This window comes from Natator depressus, chromosome 1 (assembly GCF_965152275.1).
Source record: "Natator depressus isolate rNatDep1 chromosome 1, rNatDep2.hap1, whole genome shotgun sequence".
Taxonomy (NCBI): domain Eukaryota; kingdom Metazoa; phylum Chordata; order Testudines; family Cheloniidae; genus Natator; species Natator depressus.
Window position 1 is genome coordinate 180,410,450 of NC_134234.1, and position 17,804 is coordinate 180,428,253.

At 39.9% G+C, this 17,804-nt stretch overlaps 1 protein-coding gene across 4 annotated transcripts in view; it reads left to right on the forward strand.

The window, feature by feature from the left end:
• The window catches only part of CADM2 (cell adhesion molecule 2), a 1,028,770-nt gene that overhangs the window by 1,722 nt on the left and 1,009,244 nt on the right, over positions 1-17,804 (forward strand). The gene's annotated exons all lie outside the window — the stretch shown is intronic.

Sequence of the window (17,804 nt, forward strand, 5' to 3'; positions counted from 1 at the left end):
CACCAGAAGCAGAAGTAATCTGCGGGATGGCTGAAATAGACACGTCCGTCTATATCTCCACTGCATTCAGTAACCTGCAGGCAGCACCCACTTCACCTTCTGAGGAAGTTGCATTTTGGTGGCGGTTGATGGGGCGGCGATTAAATTCATTTGGCGATTGCAAATGATGGTTGTATACTGTTGATGATTTTCCTTACCAATCTGTATGAGTTGCCCAGTACGTCAATGCACAAGGAGCTTCTGTGTTGATGCTATAATACAAGATTTATTGGGGAATGTGCGGCGGGCTGCACCTGGGGGTTGAGGCTCCTGTATGCCTTTACGTTGTTGCCCTGTGAATTGTCAATTCATTGCAGTGGGGGCGGGGGGGGGGACGGGATGGGGATGAAGGGGGAAACCTGTCTGGACTGACTCTTTCTCTCGCCAATAAAATCGGTTTTGCTGCTGCCAGAGGAGGATTTGATCTTTTTCTTAAGATGCAATCGGATGCATTTGGTGCATCACGTTTGTAGAAGCAAACAGTGATTTTAAAAAAGTGGTGGCTTTCACAACAGTTTTGGGAATGTGCCAGGGAAAATGCACCATTGCAAGGAGCTTTGGGGTTAAACAAAAAACAATGCAAGAAGAAAGGTGTAATCCAATTTTACCTGACTGAAAGCAATCAAATCAGGCCTGCCCTTGTGGGAGAGGGAAGGGTTCCCTTCTTACTGCTATCTGGCTGTCTCCCACATTTATAAAATGTCTCCATGTTTTTAACCTCACAGTTAAGATATATTTTGAGAGGGGGGTGTCAGTTTTTATTCAAGTATTCATCTACCTAACTCTTGATGAGTGCTGCTTCAAAAGGCGTTTTTCCTAAATGCATCTTAAAATGCTTAGGAATGAAAACTATATTTCTGAGATATGTCTGAGACTTGAGTAATTTACACTATCCTTTGCTGCTTGTGGGTAAGATTAGAGGAGGAAATGATTGAATTTTTGCTAGTAAAAGTCTGTTCTGTACAGTGGTGGTTGAGTTTCACTGAACATTAAGTTGCTTTAGTCCACCTTATGTTGGTACTTTATAAATTCTGTTTGCTCAGTTTTCCCATTTATTTTGGCACAACTAGCAGGCACAGTTAAGTTAGACATATTTATTTATTGTTGGCAGTTTCATAGTTGTATGTAAAAGTAGCTTTTTCCTGTTGGCTTGCCTCGTTCCCCAAAGCCGGGTTAAGCAATTCAATGGATTTGTTAAAGTTTCCTCCTCTTGGTCCTTAGGATATCAGTTTCCCCTAGTTCATTAGATGAATAAAAACTTTGTTCTGTAGATTTGAAACATTTCTGACTTCTGGTTGTGAGGACTTCATGTCAATGAAAACTAAGGTTAAAGACAGTGCCAGGCAGTCAAGCTGATGAGTCCTATATGGGAGTGAGGCATTGCCCAAAAAGCCAGTCAGGAGTCTCACTTTCAAAAGTGGTCCTGGGCACTGATGAATTACTGGAAACAGGAAGATGAGAACATATAATGGTTTTTCAGCTAGTGCATGGAATAACATTAATAGCAAGCACTCCATTATTTTTTTTTGTTTGCTCTTTTCTGAAAGTCCCCTAATAACTGCTTGCTGTGGGAGGGTAGAAATGGTGGTGGGAGAGGGAGTAATAACATGTGGAGGTTAGAAGCAGTTTGTCAGATGAGCTCAGAGATGAGAAACTTTGTTAGTCTGTTCTGCCCTCTCTAGTGGCTGATGCAGAAACAGTAGCTTCTATAGTCTAGAAATCCTAAAAATTTAAGCAGTCATAGTGGTTCTGTAGTAATTGCACTGTGCCTCAGTTCAATTTGTTCACAATACTTGTCACATTCACCTATCTTTTTGCTTTAATTTTTCCACTAATTTAATTTTTCCAGTTTAGTAATATTATTCCCCAAATGTAAAAAGTTTTCAGTGTGCATTTAAAACACCTTGGGAGTTCAAATGATGCACCCTAATTGATTTTACTTGAAAAGCAAACAGTATATTGTAAACACTTACTTCATGTGTGAAGCTATAATACTAAAGGTGGATTTTACTGTATTATTTGTATAAAAATTTGGGTTAGGATTATCCCAGAATGTAGCTACTATAGCCCCCTGCTGTGTGATAATGCAAATGGCATCTAATGCCTTAATGTGCTCGGCTTCTGAGAAAACACTGCATAGCATTGTATGTGATACTGAAAAGTACTTTCAATACATCAGTGCTAACACTAGGCAAATGTTTTCAGGGAAGTTTCTATAGACACTTGAAAATAATACTGAATTGCTGTAACTTAAATGACAGTGGATAGACTACTAACAAGCTTTTTTGTCTGAAGTAGTGATAATTGATATCTTATTATTGAAGCTGATAAAAAGCAGCTTGCTGTTAAGAACATCTTTATCATGAACCCAGATCTGTTTATAAAAAAGAAACACATCAATTCCTATATTGACTGACATAACATGATGTTATGGAAATAGTTATGCTACAATAGTTCATATTTAATTGGGTAGGTAAGTTTTTTTTTTTTTTTTAATTTAGTTGAAGTTTTTTGATGCAGTCACTATTCTATATCTGTATATTATGCATATTGCTCATTCAGCTAAGTTAAATTACGTATTACTATAGAATTAGGCAAATCTATAGTATTTAAATATGATGTAAGGAACACTTACCTATTTCCTTGCTACTACTATTGATCACACAAATGAGCTCATAAATGGGTGTCTAAGCACAAGCATATTGGTTCAGCACAAATTGGATTGTTTGACTTGCAGAAACTGTTACAAAGTCTGTTTTGATGCACAGAGAAACAAGGTAACAGATTGTGCGTTTTTGTTTGTTTTTGAAGATAAATAATTCACACATGAGCTGACAATGAGTTAAGTCAATAAACATGATGTAGAGCTTGTTTATGAATTTGACTAGTTTAACCAAGGTTTCATTGGCTCTTCAGCACTACACACTGATGTGTCACACGTATATGTGAAATACTCTTTGGTTAACTTCATGAGATGTGGTCTAAATGTCACTTTAACCTTGTATAACGATACACAATTGCTACTTTCCTCTCTAACACTACATTAAGTAATGGACCCTCTCTTTCAGCTTATCATAAAGCAAGTGTCCTCACAGTGCAGGAAGCCTCGATCAAGAGACACTGGCTATACATTGTAACAAGCTAAAAGTTCTTTAATTGAAGTACATCAACTGGTGTTTTGTTTTGGGGCGGGGGGGAGTTGAGGGTTTATTGGCATGCACAGGATGGAGAACTTAAGTCTGTTTGTCTCCATTTCAGCGTTTGCTTTTTTTTTTCCATTATAATATTTACGTTGCAATCCTTACCTGATATTGGATTAAATTCATTGCTGGTAAAGGGATAGGCAACAGCCTTTACTTCAGTAGTTGCACCATTCAAGAGATATGTAATTATATTAAAGGTAAATTCAATATGTTCTGAGTTTCTCTAAATGTTTCTGCATTTGAAATGCAGAAACGTGACACTTTTATGCACAGTTGCTGGAAACATTCTGAGCAATGTCAGTTGATGGCTAATAGAATAGCTGTATAACTAAGGATGTGGTGGCCTACCTTCTAACAGAAAAGCGTAGGCCCTCTTTGAGACTATAGAAGTAACTGGCACTAACTTTCTGCCTAAGAGTTCTAATACAAATCTTAAAAATCTGACTTCTTAATGGTTTGCATTTCAGAACAATTCTTAGTCTCCATTGAAATGAGACTAAATTCTGGTTTTAAGATACCACTTAGAATGACTAAAGAGCCTGAGACAGCTGGAGTAGAGTACCACCAACCTGTCTTACAGGCATAATTAAAAAAAATCCAGACCAGGGCAGGCTGGAGATGTGTAACATACAGTGCCATGTAACACTTAACATTTCATTTTTAATGAATAAACTATGTAAACTTGCAGGACTTTAGTGTACACATTCCTTGTCCTTGAGAGGGTTTTACTGTACACCTAAAAGTACACAATGAAATGTTCTATAGAGACATGGAATTTATAAACTATGCATTTTAAAACCATGGAATAGCCATGCAAGGGTTCTTGAGGATATCCTTTTGTCTACTTTAATCTTTCTTAGTCTGTTTTTAACAAATAGATTTATCTATGTAGTTTGAACATAAGTAGTCTTCATTTTAATCTGCAGTAGCCTCGATGACGGGGTTAAGTCAACCTAAGTTAAGCAGGAGTCGATGTAGCTTAGGTCAACTTATTGCAGTGTCTACATGGTGCCAGGTTTCTCCCATCAACTTACTTCTGCTTCTCATTCCGGTGGAGTACCGAAGTCAATGGGAGAGCGGTAAGCTGTCGATTTAGCAGGTCTTCACTAGACCTGCTAAATGGACCCCAGGTGGATTGATCACCGAAGCATTGATCCATGGTAATTTTAGACAAGTCCTTAGAGTAGGGCAGTACTGAGACGAGGTGCTCTGATAGGAATTGGCTTATTTGGGAAGATATGCACGGGTGCGGGGAGAGTACGAAGTCTAGTAATAAACAAAGCAGTAATGAAGATGACAAGAAATATAAGCCTAGCCTGTTCAGGAAATCAGTTACATTATCTCTTTCAGTTCCTACTATCTCCAGTGTTTAAAATCTAATCTGTAGATCTTCTTAAATAAGATAGAGAATCCAAGATCCAGAACTAACAAACTTCTGCTTACAGTAGGCTGTAATGACTGTATGTTAAACTGCGGTGAACCTCTCTGACATAACCTAGCTCTGAAACCTCCTTGTTCTTTTTCTGCTGTTTATATTGGGGAAGGAAATGCATATTCCCTTCCTCCTCCCACAACTCCCCCACCCCAAAATCTCATGCCATCCTTCCTATTGTGGGACAGGGGACTTCAGAATACTGCACGTGTTCCTGGTCCAAAGATGTGTTCTGCATCTGACTGAAGAGGTGTTGAATATATTGCTTTCATATGATCTCAAACCCTTGCTGGTTTTAAGAATCAGTAATCAGAAAGCTACGAAGCAGTCATGGCTTTCACACTCTAAAAAGAAGCACATCCCTGCTAATATAACTACATTACTTCACCATGAGAGAGAATTTTTCTGTTCCTTAAGGCTGAGTTTTAGATGTAATTTTTCCCCACTTGCCCTAAACTACCGTGGAGTGCTAAGCTGTTCCTGGGTTTCTTTCCAGTGGTGGCTGTGCTTCAGTGTGAAGAAATGGTCGCTATGCAAAGTTTGTATACCAGTGTGAATTTGTAAAGTGGTTTCAGACATGAAAAGTACCATAAGCAAAACTTGTAACTATGTACAGCAGTGTCTTAATCTTGTTTTACTGTAGTTGAGTTTGTTTTACTTAATTCTTTATACCCTGCCACTGTAATTCATACTTTATGAATAGGCTCTGAAACATAATGTATATTTCCTTATGCTGGTTAATGGTCCTTGCTACATCCTTGAAAGACTAGTACAAATAAAAATTCCCTTTGCTCTTGTGCATTTATATTCACTGTAAATGGGCTTTGCAGACTGTAATTGATATGACCCATCAGAATTATCAAGTATTTAAGGGTTATTTGTTGTCCATTTGACTTTAGTTGCAGGAAATATTGGAGGGGGCAGACAATTTATTTAATGACAAATGTTGAGATTCAACAAAGCTCTATAACAATTGCCAACATCACATATCAATTTAAGGCTATTCACTGTTTGTTTTGAGTTCTCAAGCAGCATTTTTCTTTGCCTATCTGAATTTTCTATGAACAGCAAAAATTCTTGATCATTTTGTGTGTATGGTGTAATTGATTATCAACATTTAAGGATAAAAATACAGTCCTTCTGAGCCTAATGATAAGCAGTTCAGTGGCTTATGTCGGGTGTTCCCCTCTTGGGGGAGGTAGGGAGAAGGAAGGCCAAGGAAAAATGAGGCCAGATTCCTGTGATAAAGTGTAAATATCCAGGTTTATATGTGAAGCTTAAGCTAAATATGTTGCATATTGAATACATGTTTGTATTAATTTTTATTGATATAGTAATAATTTTTGCTAATCTTAATTAAAATGAAAGCTCTCTATACAAAACTGATCAATGTCCACATAAAATAATCCTTATTATGGATATCAGTGTAGGCTCATAATGCATTGCACTTTGCATTTCCATCTTTCTTCACTTTGCAGAAGTGTCAAGCAACAAACCAGCACAGACAGTTCTTTGATCCAGCTGTGCTGGCAAGCCTTAACTCTACTTCTGCTTAGCAAAGCTCTACCCAGACAGCTCCAAAAAATTTGGCTGATTGACAGCTCTGAGGAATATGTAAGGCCAAATCATGTCACAGTAGCAGTTACAGTAGACACTTCGGGATAAATATCTGAACAAATGGAAAATACCACACTGACCTACATGTGCTGGATAATCTGTAACTTGACCTGCTTTCATTCCTACCATGCTAAATAGTAGGAGGCTGCTCTGATTAGACCCTAACCAGGGGGGAAAAACGGCTAGTTGAAGCAGAAGCCATTAGTTTTCAGAATTATGTAGGATTTATGAGCGATGTCCTCTTTATTCCAGAGCAACTCCAGCTACGTAGGTTTGACAGTTCAGTTTTGTAATTGCTTGACCATTTGGATTATCAATTGAACACTGATGTGTAATAAAACCTTCAGAAGTAGCACAGATGAATATTAAAAAAAAACAAGAGAAACTGCAATCAACAAAAGATTACTAACAAGGGGATATTCAAAAGCATCAATTTAAGTTGGACCTTTGTAATAGTTAAAACTGCTAGGTTATTCAGAAACCTTTGCAACTGCCCACTATTTCTAGTGTCTCTCCCTCCTCCCCATGATTTTATCTTACTTTTGGCTAATATATTTAATGCTAATGTGGAGGGTATGTTATAAATTTGCTTGCTGTTACCTTCCTGTCCAGAATGTGTAGATTGTAATCTATGGTAGCCTGTTTTTATTTTTTATATACATTTTATAAAAAAGATGAGTTTTTAGTTGCAGGAGTCAGATACGTAGCTGCATGGCTTCCCTGCTGCTTGGTGCATCTGTATGATACACTTCCAAAAATGCATCCGTTAGGAGAGGAGGAAAAGAAATCACTGGCTTTTTTTACCTTCTAAAGAAGTAAATATACTGTTCAATTGTCTACCACTGTCTTAAAACATCTCTTCATAAGGTCAGCTGTGCTGAAAAGCTTACGTTCTGGTCAAAATATAAAGAGATAAATGCAGTACTGCATCTGTTAGCAAATTGAGAAGCTTCAGAGGCACTGACTAGAGAGATTCACTGTGAACAGTTTACTAATCAAGGATTAAACACAATCTCTAAATCTGCAACAAAGGCCATAAAAAGACTATAATTTACAGTGGTACTTCCCTCAGCTTGGGCCTTTCATTAGCATCTAAAATCATTACAACTAGAAATTAAAGAAATTCTGTCTTTAGGATGATTGGGGAATGTTCAACATTCAGATGTTACTACAGTAATTGACTAAAAATGGAACTGAAAGTGTACTAGAGTAAGCATAGCATTCCAATTCCCCTTTCAAAGCTTTAAAAACATCTTGTTGAACACACAGATAAAATGTAGGCACATCTAACAATTAGGGCTGTCAAGCGATTAAAAATAATTGTGATTAATCATGCAATAAAATAATAGAATAACATTTTGAAATATTTTTGGATGTTTTCTACATTTTCAAATATATGGATTTCAATTACAACACCGAATATAAAGTGTAGAGCACTCACTTTATATTTTTGATTACAAATATTTGCACTGTAAAAAAAGAAATAGTATTTGTTCAGTTCACCTCATACAAGTACTGTAGTGTAATCTCTTTATCATGAAAATGCAACTGACAAATGTAGATTTTTTTTTTTTTTGGTACATAACTGCACTCAAACAAATCAATGCAAAACTTTACCGCATACAAGTCCACTCAGTCCTATTTCTTATTCAGCCCGTTGCTCAGACAAACAAGTTTGGTGCTGCCTGCTACTTGTTCACAATGTCACCTAAAAGTGAGAACAGGCATTCGCATGGCACTGTTGCAGCCAACGCTGCAAGATATTTACATGCCAGATGTTCTAAAGATTCATACGTCCCTCTGCTTCATCCGCCATTCCAGAGGACATGGATCCATGCTGATGACATGGTTCTGCTCAATAACTATCGAAAGCAGTGCAGACTGACACACATTCATTTTCGTCATCTGAGTCAGATGCCACCAGCAGAAGATTGATTTTCTTTTTTGGTGGTTCAGGTTCTGTAGTTTCCGTATCGGAGTGTTGCTCTTTTAAGACTTCTGAGAGCATGTTCCACACCTCATCCCTCTCAGATTTTGGAAGGCACTTCGGATTCTTAAACCTTGGGTTGAGTGCTGTAGCTATCTTTAGAAATCTCACATTAATACCGGCTTTGCGTTCTGCCAAATCTGCAGTGAAAGTGTTCTTAAAATGAACATGTGCTGAGTCCTCTGAGACTACTATAACATGAAATATATTGAAGAATATGGGTAAAACAAAGACAGATATACAATTTTTCACCAAGCAGTTTGGTCACATATAATTAATGCATTTTTTAAGTGTGCATCATCAGCACGAAAGCATGTCTTCTGGAATGGTGGATGAAGCATGGAGGGACATATGAATCTTTAGCGCATCTGGCACGTAAATATCTTGCAGTGTCGGCTGCAGCCGTGCCATGTGAACGCCTGTTTTCACTTTTAGTTGGCATTGTGAACAAGAAGCACGCAGCCTTAACTCCTGCAAATGTAAACAAACTTGTTTGTCTGAGTGATTGCCTGAACAAGAAATAGGACTGAGTGGACTTGTAAGCTCTAAAGTTTTGCATTGATTTGTTTGAGTGCAATTATGCAACACAAAATTTTACATTTGTCAGTTGCATTTTCATGATAAAGAGTTTGCACTATAGTACTTGTATGAGGTGAACTGAACAAATACTATTTCTTTTTTTGCAGTGCAAATATTTATAATCAAAAATAATATAAACAGCAGTCTATGCTTTGTATTCGGTTTTGTAATTGAAATCAATATATTTGATGTAGAAAAACATCCCAAATATTTAATACATTTCAATTGGTATTCTGTAGATTAAAACCACGATTAACTCAAAAATTAATTGCGTGAATTAACTGCAATTAATTGACCTCTCTAATAATAACAAATATGCTGGCCTGGTGGCAGGTGCTTCCCAGTATTGTATGGGCCAGCAGGGGCTGGGAACAGTGCTGAACAGGCAGTGACCTCTATGCCTGTGAATGGCTGAGCATACTTCATCTCAACTCTCCAACTAAAGAATACCTACAGGATCGAAATGGAGTTGCTCTCACCCTCAGTCCAAACAAAAAAGTAGCATCCAGGTGGAATCTTGAACATGTATAATATGGGGGAAAATGGATTTTTACAACTTACGTAAGAATGTGGAGAACTGCTAGCAGGCAACCTATTTTGGTTGATTTAAAATAACAAGGGGTCTGATTTGATATCTTTCCTCCCCACTTCCATTAAGTATAAGTGGGACCTTTCTTCCCCCCCTCCACCCCCCATAACTTTGCAGGCTTCAAACTCACTTTATTCTTTTAACTACTAAAATCAAAGCCTGGAATCGGACATCTGACTTAAATCTTAATTTGTCAAGTCAGAAATGAGAACTAGCACAATACGCAATATTTTTACCATTTTTCAAATTTAAAGTAACTTGTACAAATTGTAGGCCAACAGCTGCCCAAGAGGTGTCAACATCAAGATTTTCTATGTTATGTGACATCTCTTCACACTGGTATAGGTGGTTAGATTTAAATCAGTGACTCAAATCACTGATGTAATTATTTAAATCAGGAAACCTCAGTTTAAATGATCAGTTTTCATTTTTATTTGTACATTATCTAAAATTTTCCTAAAATTCTCAGTGGTTAGTAGCCATTTTAAAAACTTGTTTGGCAAATAAATATAGCCTTTACACAACTTGGTGCTGCTTACGCTAACATGTATGATGCACCATGACTAGCTATTCACTATTTAAGCAATTATGTAGCTTAATTTACATTTATTCAGATTCTTAATTTTTACATTTTTATTATAATTTATTTAACTTTTGATTCATGATGTGTGCCAAGCTCTGCATTTACTTGAATTTCTATCTTATTTTAATTTTATTTTTAGTGTGCTAGAAACAACTTTTTTCCAAAGTTATCAAAACATGCTTTGCATATGAAAGGAAGCATTCACTCTAGATAGTGAATTGAACTCATAGTGACTGAAATTTATGTTGTATAGAGTTCAGAAGCAGTAGATGTTATCTTCTCACACCTAATTTTTATTTGTAGCTTGGAAGAGGAAAATAAGTCTTCCTGCTCTTAGACTCCTATTTAGTGTCTCAGCTTTGAATGAACTAGTCATTTGAACTGAACTAGTTGAATAAACTGAAGAGAAGATTCTCTCTGCACCTGCAGAAGAGGTTACTGCTGTCAAAAGCTGGTTAAGCACTTCAACAAACTCCAGTAACTCCAAATAAAATTGGGTGCTCAGCATAGCCCCTGGCATCATGAGATCCAGTGGTTACCCTTGAAAAATAGGCTATGGGGTGCTAATAGAGTAATCATCACCCCTGTGATGTTGCACCCCATAATGCTTTATGGAATATGCTTATGAATGTATATATGACATAACCAGAATGTTTTATACTACACATGCAATGTAACATATCTCTGTAAAGGTTATGATCTACTGAATACATTCCTCCTATTTGTATGAATGTATCATTTTTGTACTTGAAGTTATGAATATTGGCTGTATACTTGTTTGATTTTTAAGTAGGTCTTAGTAAGGCATTTGGTCAGCTTCTTTAGAGAGGAATGTGCAAGTTAAGTGCCCAATCAAGAAACACTTAGCAGACAATGGATCTTGGAAAGCACCAATTCACGTAAGTCTACCTGAGGACTTTCAAGGTAGCATGTGAACAATATTCTGCTGCCTGTAAAAACTGAGTCATGCGTGGACATGTGACTTGCCCACGTGACTCCAAAACTCCATCTTGGAGCTGGACTTTGCAGACCCCTCCATTTTGTCTTCATCTGGCTCAAGAGAGAGCCTCTCCACCCCCTAAGGATATCTGAAAGAAACTGGAGCAAAGGACAGTAACCGGATGGGGGTGGGGGGTGAGTGATTGCTGGACCCAGGCTAGAAGGAGACTAGTTTGTAAAAGGAAGCTTACTGGAACCACCTCTGAGGGTGAGGTTTTATCTGTATTCAGGGTTTTTTTTAACTGTATTAGGCATAGACTTGTGTGTTTTTGTTTTTTGCTTGGTAATTCATTTTGTTCTGTCTGCTATTACTTGGAACCGCTTAAATCCTACTTTCTGTATTTAATAAAATCACTTTTTACCTATTAATTAACCCAGAGTATGTATTAATACCTGGGGGAGCAAACAGCTGTGCATACCTCTCTATCAGTGTTATAGAGGGCAAACAATTTATAAGCTTTATACAATGTAAAACAGGTTTATTTGTGGTTTGGACCCTATTGGGAGTTGGGCATCTGAGTGTTAAAGACAGGAACACTTCTTAAGCTGCTTTCAGTTAAGCTTGCAGTTTGTGGGACGTGGTTCAGACTTGGGTCTGTGTTTGTGGCTGGCAAGCGTGTCTGGCACAACCAGGCAGGGCTCTGGAGTCCCAAGCTGGCAGGGAAAGCTGGGACAGAAGTAGTCTTGGAACATCAGTTGGCAGCCCCAAGGGGGTTTCTGTGATCCAACCCATCACAACCCCCTTACTGTTCTTCCCGAGGTACCAGTTGCCAGCGTAGTCTAGGAAATACTTGGAGGACATGGATATGACATTCCAATAAAGTGATTGGCATGGGCAGTGTTCTTTTCAAAACAAAGTATCTTTCTTTTCTTTTCTTTTTTTTTAAATTTAACTAATAATCTCTACTACAATGTAATCCAAAAACATGAATTAGACATGACCTTTGTTGCATTCAGGGGATGCCGAGGGATCCCAAGGGATGTGCTGGCTGCCACAGCCCCCATTGGCCTGGAGCGGCGAACCGCAGCCAGTGGGAGCTGAGATCGGCCAAACCTGCGGACGCAGCAGGTAAACAAACCAGTCCAGCTCGCCAGGGGGCTTAACCTGGCGGGCTGCGTGCCAAAGGTTGCTGATCCCTGTTATAGAGTATTCTCTTGGTCTCAACAACACTTTCCCTTTTAGGCTTTGTTCAGATAAAACAGTATTTTTGTATAATACACTACATAGTGTATAATATACAGCTTAACGACAAATGTCAAGTATACGGATTTTTTTTGACAGTAAAGCCCAAGTCTCCCCCCCCCCCCCCACACACACAATTGGTGCCTTGTAGTTACACTCCCCTGAGGGGGAGTCTGTATAGATTTGAGAAGTAGTTGCTACAGCAACGTGTGGCTTGGGGGAATGGCAAACTGTGGCTATGGGAAGCTGCGGGGGGCCATGCCTGTGGACAGTCAACATAAACAACATATTTTGTGGCCCACCAGCAGATTACCCTGATGGGCCATGTGCTGAAGGTTGCCGATCCCTGGTGTAAACTTTTGGAGTTGTCCTGTTTACATATTATGATCTGTAAATATGAGGGAAATAATTGACATGAAAATGATTGAACTTCCATTTTCTGTGTTTTTGGTGTTCTGCTTTTTAAATATTATTCAAACATGAATCCTTAATCCTACTGTGAGTGGGGAACTGGGAGCATGATGACACAGTAATAAAGAAATAAAGAGAATGCATGCAGAAAAACTTGTATGTACTGAAGTGAGTTTTTTTTAAACTGTTCTCTTGAGGCTCTTATGACCTACTGCTTGTTATGAATATCAACAAATAATTTTGAGACACATGTGAGAACCTAATATCTCAAGCTAATGTGTGATTCTTTTATATTAAAGACAACTGCTCTAACAGTGCAATTTACAGAAAAAAGAAAGGTCCTTGGTAATAAAGATAAATGAAATCTGTGCAGTCATAGGCTATATTTGCACCATACCAATTGTATATTCAGAATATACAGTTTAAAACTTTTTTCATTAAACATGTTCATATTACTTTGGTAAGGTGTTCTAAATCAGGTGCTTCCAAAATACTGGGAAACCCATTACTACAGTTTGCAGCAGAAAAGGTGGTTGGTCCTTCATGTTATAATAAATCTGTGTAACTTCTAGATTTTATTCAATCTACACTTAAATTACGAAAGTAAATCAATGCATAATAGATACTTGAAAACTTTTATATAGGGAACTAGGTGGTGCTGTTCTTTCATCTTTGTATCTTAGCTGAATTCTTAAGAACTGTCTCAGAACATCAGTCTGCTTCTTTCTAAAGAGGAATGTGGCTATGTAACATAGAGCTAAGAAACAGTGGGCCCATGAAAGCTTATGCTCTAATAAATTGGTTAGTCTAAGGTGCCACAAGTACTCCTGTTCTTTTTGCGGATACAGACTAACACGGCTGCTACTCTGAAACCTAAAATAACTAGTTTATTGTAGAATACATTAGTGTTCATAGATTCCTATCCAGATCTAAAACACAGAATTTACTGAAACTATATGAATACTTGCTTTCTAGTATTAGCAGTATTCAGTAATACATCTTGAGCTTTCTCGAATCCAGATAGTTACATATCAGGTAAAGAAATGTAAACTAGAATAATGGTTTGTTCAGTGATATCTCCATGTCTAGATTCAGTAATCTAAACCCTAAGGATATCATTTTGTAGCTTCTTTATATTGTGGTATGCAATATCAATATTTCATTGATCTGAGAAGAGAGCTTTTGTTCACACTTGGGTGTTTTTAAAGAGTATTGCAGATTTTGCACTTCCATCTCTGAGTCTTTTTTTCCCTAGTCTATTTCTTGTCTTTGTGATGTGGTGAGTTTTCTATTATTTCGACATTCTAGTCATCCTTTCCAGTGTCTCCTGTTTTTAGTAAGGAGAGAATTGGATATAAATATGCTGTCTATTTTGCACCATAAGCTGAAACGTGACTTCACTTACAGTTCAGCTTAGTTTACTTTTTGAAGCAATTTTTGTTTAATGTAGGTCTAAGAAATGTAGCAGTTATCTTCTAAACCTGTATTGTCAAAGCACAATACCCATCAAGGTCAGTCTCCCCTGTGTAGAGTGGGGTTTTCAGATTTGGCTGAATTGCTGCCATAAATCTTAATTAAGCTTAAACTAGGTCTATTGATCCAAATCTCTCTCATGAAGTACAAAAAGAATCTTGCTTCTAAACAAGCATATGTTGAACAGGCTTTGAACTGTTAAGACCGTTTGTTTGGTTTTTTTCAGTCTCTTCCATGTAACACACTTGCTTCCCTACATCTGCCCCCATAGGAATCTGTCCCTGCACCTCCACTTCCATTTAGCCTCTGACCTAGTCATTCCTCCCCCCACTAGCACTTCTGAACCCCAATCTATGTGACTTCCACCCAGCAGCCCCATATGCTCTGCTCTCTGTGCTCTTCTCTCCCCTCCTTCCCTCCCCCCCCCCCCGCCCTGATTATGCTGTGCATCCTCACCTGACTCTGTGGGCAGGGTGCTGAGGAATGAAGCCTTTCTCCTGCCTCTCAGCTGCTGGCTGGCTACATTCTGTTTTGGCAAAATAGCAGCCCTTGGTGAGCAAAAATTGTAACTGCAGTGTCTCTCCAGCAGAATGTATTTTCTGCACAGAAAACAGGGTGACCAGGCAGCAAGTGTGAAAAATCGGGACGGGGTGGGGGGTAATACAGGGCTGGCCTTACCATGAGACAAACAGAGGTGGCCGCTTCAGGTGCCAGACTGCGGGGCGGGCGGTGGGGGGGGGTGCTATTAGGACCCAGAGTGTAGAAAACTGTCTGCTGCTGGTGCATATGTATTCTCTCTGCACTAGATGCACAGAGATGGTGGAATCCTGTGCTGGAGGAAGGAGGGCATGAGACATAACAGGCAGGCAGGAGAAAAGGTGAGAGGGAATAACAGAAAGCAGCAGGAGCTGCAGGGAGAGAGAGGAGGAGGAGCCTCTTATGTACCTCTCTAGGACTCCCAGGAGCTGGACTGATTAACACCAGCTTCTCAGGGAGCTTAATCTTTCCTGCAGCTTCCCTGAACCCACTTGAGGAGAACAGGCAGTCAACTGAAGTAGTAGGAGCCAGTTAGGCCCTTAAGACGCTGATATCTTCCCTCACTCAGGCCTTGCTACCAGCCTGCTTATTTGTCCCCTTCAATGGAGTATTGAGAGCCACAATAGCTGGCACAGAACAGCAGTCATGAGTGAAAGAAGAAAACGCCCCTGTGGAGTAGCATGCAGAAAAAGAAAGGAAAGGAAGCTTGTCTATCTAAGCAGGAAGGATCTCTCCTGAGATACACAGACACAAATGTTCAGGGTGAGCCTTCCAGCCCCAATGAGGATGTGAGTGGTGGGGAGATGCCTGATCTTCCAGTTAGTCAGAGTGCAGGTGACCTGGCAGCTACTGCAGCATCCATATCTCCATCTCAAATGGATGTAACCATGCACATTCCCAAAGAAAAGTGTAGATCAGAGAAGAGTATGGTGGAGGTGCAAGAAACAGCTGATGCTCAGTTTAGTTCCTTAAGTCTAGAGGATCCAGGACCTTGGACCCACTTGAGCAGTAGCCTGAGGGTCTTCCTTGTACTGCATGGGCCACAGCAAGTGAAAAACTTCATGTTCCCCAAAGACAATGAACACAGAAGTTTCCATCCAACACATTACTGGCGTGAAATCCCCAATGGTGACAAAGTGGAGAGGCCATGGCTTATGTACTCAAAACCCCAGAATGCTAGATACTGTTTTTGTTGCAAACTCTTCCAATCTAATGTTCCAGCCACATTGGGTTCTACAGGAAGAAAGAACTGGAAAAATCTGGCTAGAAATCTGGCATGCCATGAGAAGGCAGCAAATCACCAGAGAGCATTCCATAGGTGGGAAGAGTTTAAGAAGAGACTAAGATTAAAGGCTACCATAGATGATCAGCATCAAGAGAATCAGATACTCTTTACTGGCAAAATGTTCGGAAAAGGCTCGTGGCCATTGTGAGAATGCTTGCTACCCAAAACCTAGCACTGTGTGGCACTTCAGATCAGCTGTATGTGCCAAACAATGGAAACTTCCTTAAAATTGTGAAGCTGATGGCTGAGTTTGATGCTCCAGGAGTGTCTAAGAAGAATCACCACCCAAGAAATGTACACACACCACTACCGTGGAAAACCAATTCAAAATGAGAACATACAGTTACTGGCAACAAAAGTCAAACGGAAGATAGTGGCAGATCTGAAGTCAGCAAGATATTACTCTGTTATTCTGGACTGCACACCTGACATCAGCCATACGGAATAAAATACTTTAATGGTGTGTTTTTTGTAACAACAACAGAACCTAGTGAAAATGTTTCTGCAATAGTGACTGTCAGAGCATTTTCTAGAATTTATTGACATTGATGATACTACAGGAGCTGGTAGGACAAATGTGCTTCTTCAAAAGCTGGAAGATACGGGAATTGCGATAGCTGACATGAGAGGTCAGGGCTACGATAATGGTGCCAACATGAGAGGAAAGAACAGAGGAGTGCAGACACGGATCCAAGAGTTAAACCCTTGAGCTTTTTTTGTCCCATGCAGTTCTCATTCATTGAACTTGGTGGTCAGTGATGCAGCATCAGCTTCTAGTGAGGCTGCTGAATTTTTTAATGTAATTCAAAGCATCTATGTAGTTTTCTCTGCATCAACTAATCTATGGCAAATTTTGAAGCAACATCTGGGAACATCCCCTCTGACACTGAAACCACTGAGTGCCACACGATGGGAAAGTCGAGTGGAGACGATAAAGCCTATCAAACACCAAATGGGGAAGAGAGATAATGCCATAGTTGCCATTATGGCATTGTGGTGGGGCGGCTGCCCCATTCCTGCAGGCAGGGGTTAAAAGCGGCCAAGCTACGCTGATTGGGGAAGCAGACACAGCTGTGGCCAGCTCAATTAGGGCCCAGCTGGCCCTGATAAGAGGGCTGTGGACCAGAAGCTTGAGGAGTCTCACTCTAGATTTGGAGTGGGGAGGGCTAGCTGCCTGGGAGCAAGATACCTGAGGCAGAACAGTGCTGGGCAATAGGGCAAGGGAGCTGAGGAGCTCCAGCCTGGTAAACCCCCAGCCTGGCAGCTGGCTCAACCTCCTTGCCAATGAGTGGCCATGACAGACTGCAGTTTGCCCCAGTGAGCAGGGGCTAGATGACGACTGGCAGTAGCCACTGAGGCAAGGTGGGTGAGAGGGTTGGGGGTTCCCTTGGGAGGGGAGACCCAGAGAGTGGTGGGGTGCTGCCCCAGCAGTACCCCAAGGTAAAGGGCACCAGGGTCCGGGAGCGACACGGGGCCAGCAGCAGGTGAGACACTGGCCAGTAGGAGGCGCTCTGTATGCTGGAGAGCTAATTCCAGAGACTACCAGCAGGAGGCGCCGTGCCGGTGGGTTGTCGCTTCGCTACAGGAGGATAATGCTATGACAGGAACTGTTCGTGGGAGAACAGTGGCAGAGGGAAATGGAATCACCAGAAACATACATCACTTCAAATTTCTGTGGCTTAGTGTGGCATGACATACTGTTTGAAATAAACATTGTTAGCAAGAGACTCCAAGGTGTTCACCTTGATATATCTGGAGCAATGGAACAACTGGACAAAGCAAAGTCATACCTGCAGTCTTACCGGTCAGATGAGGGCTTTCAAAACGTTCTGAAGAGTGCACAGAAGGTGGCAGAGGAATTTCACTCTGAAGCTATTTTCCCACCCA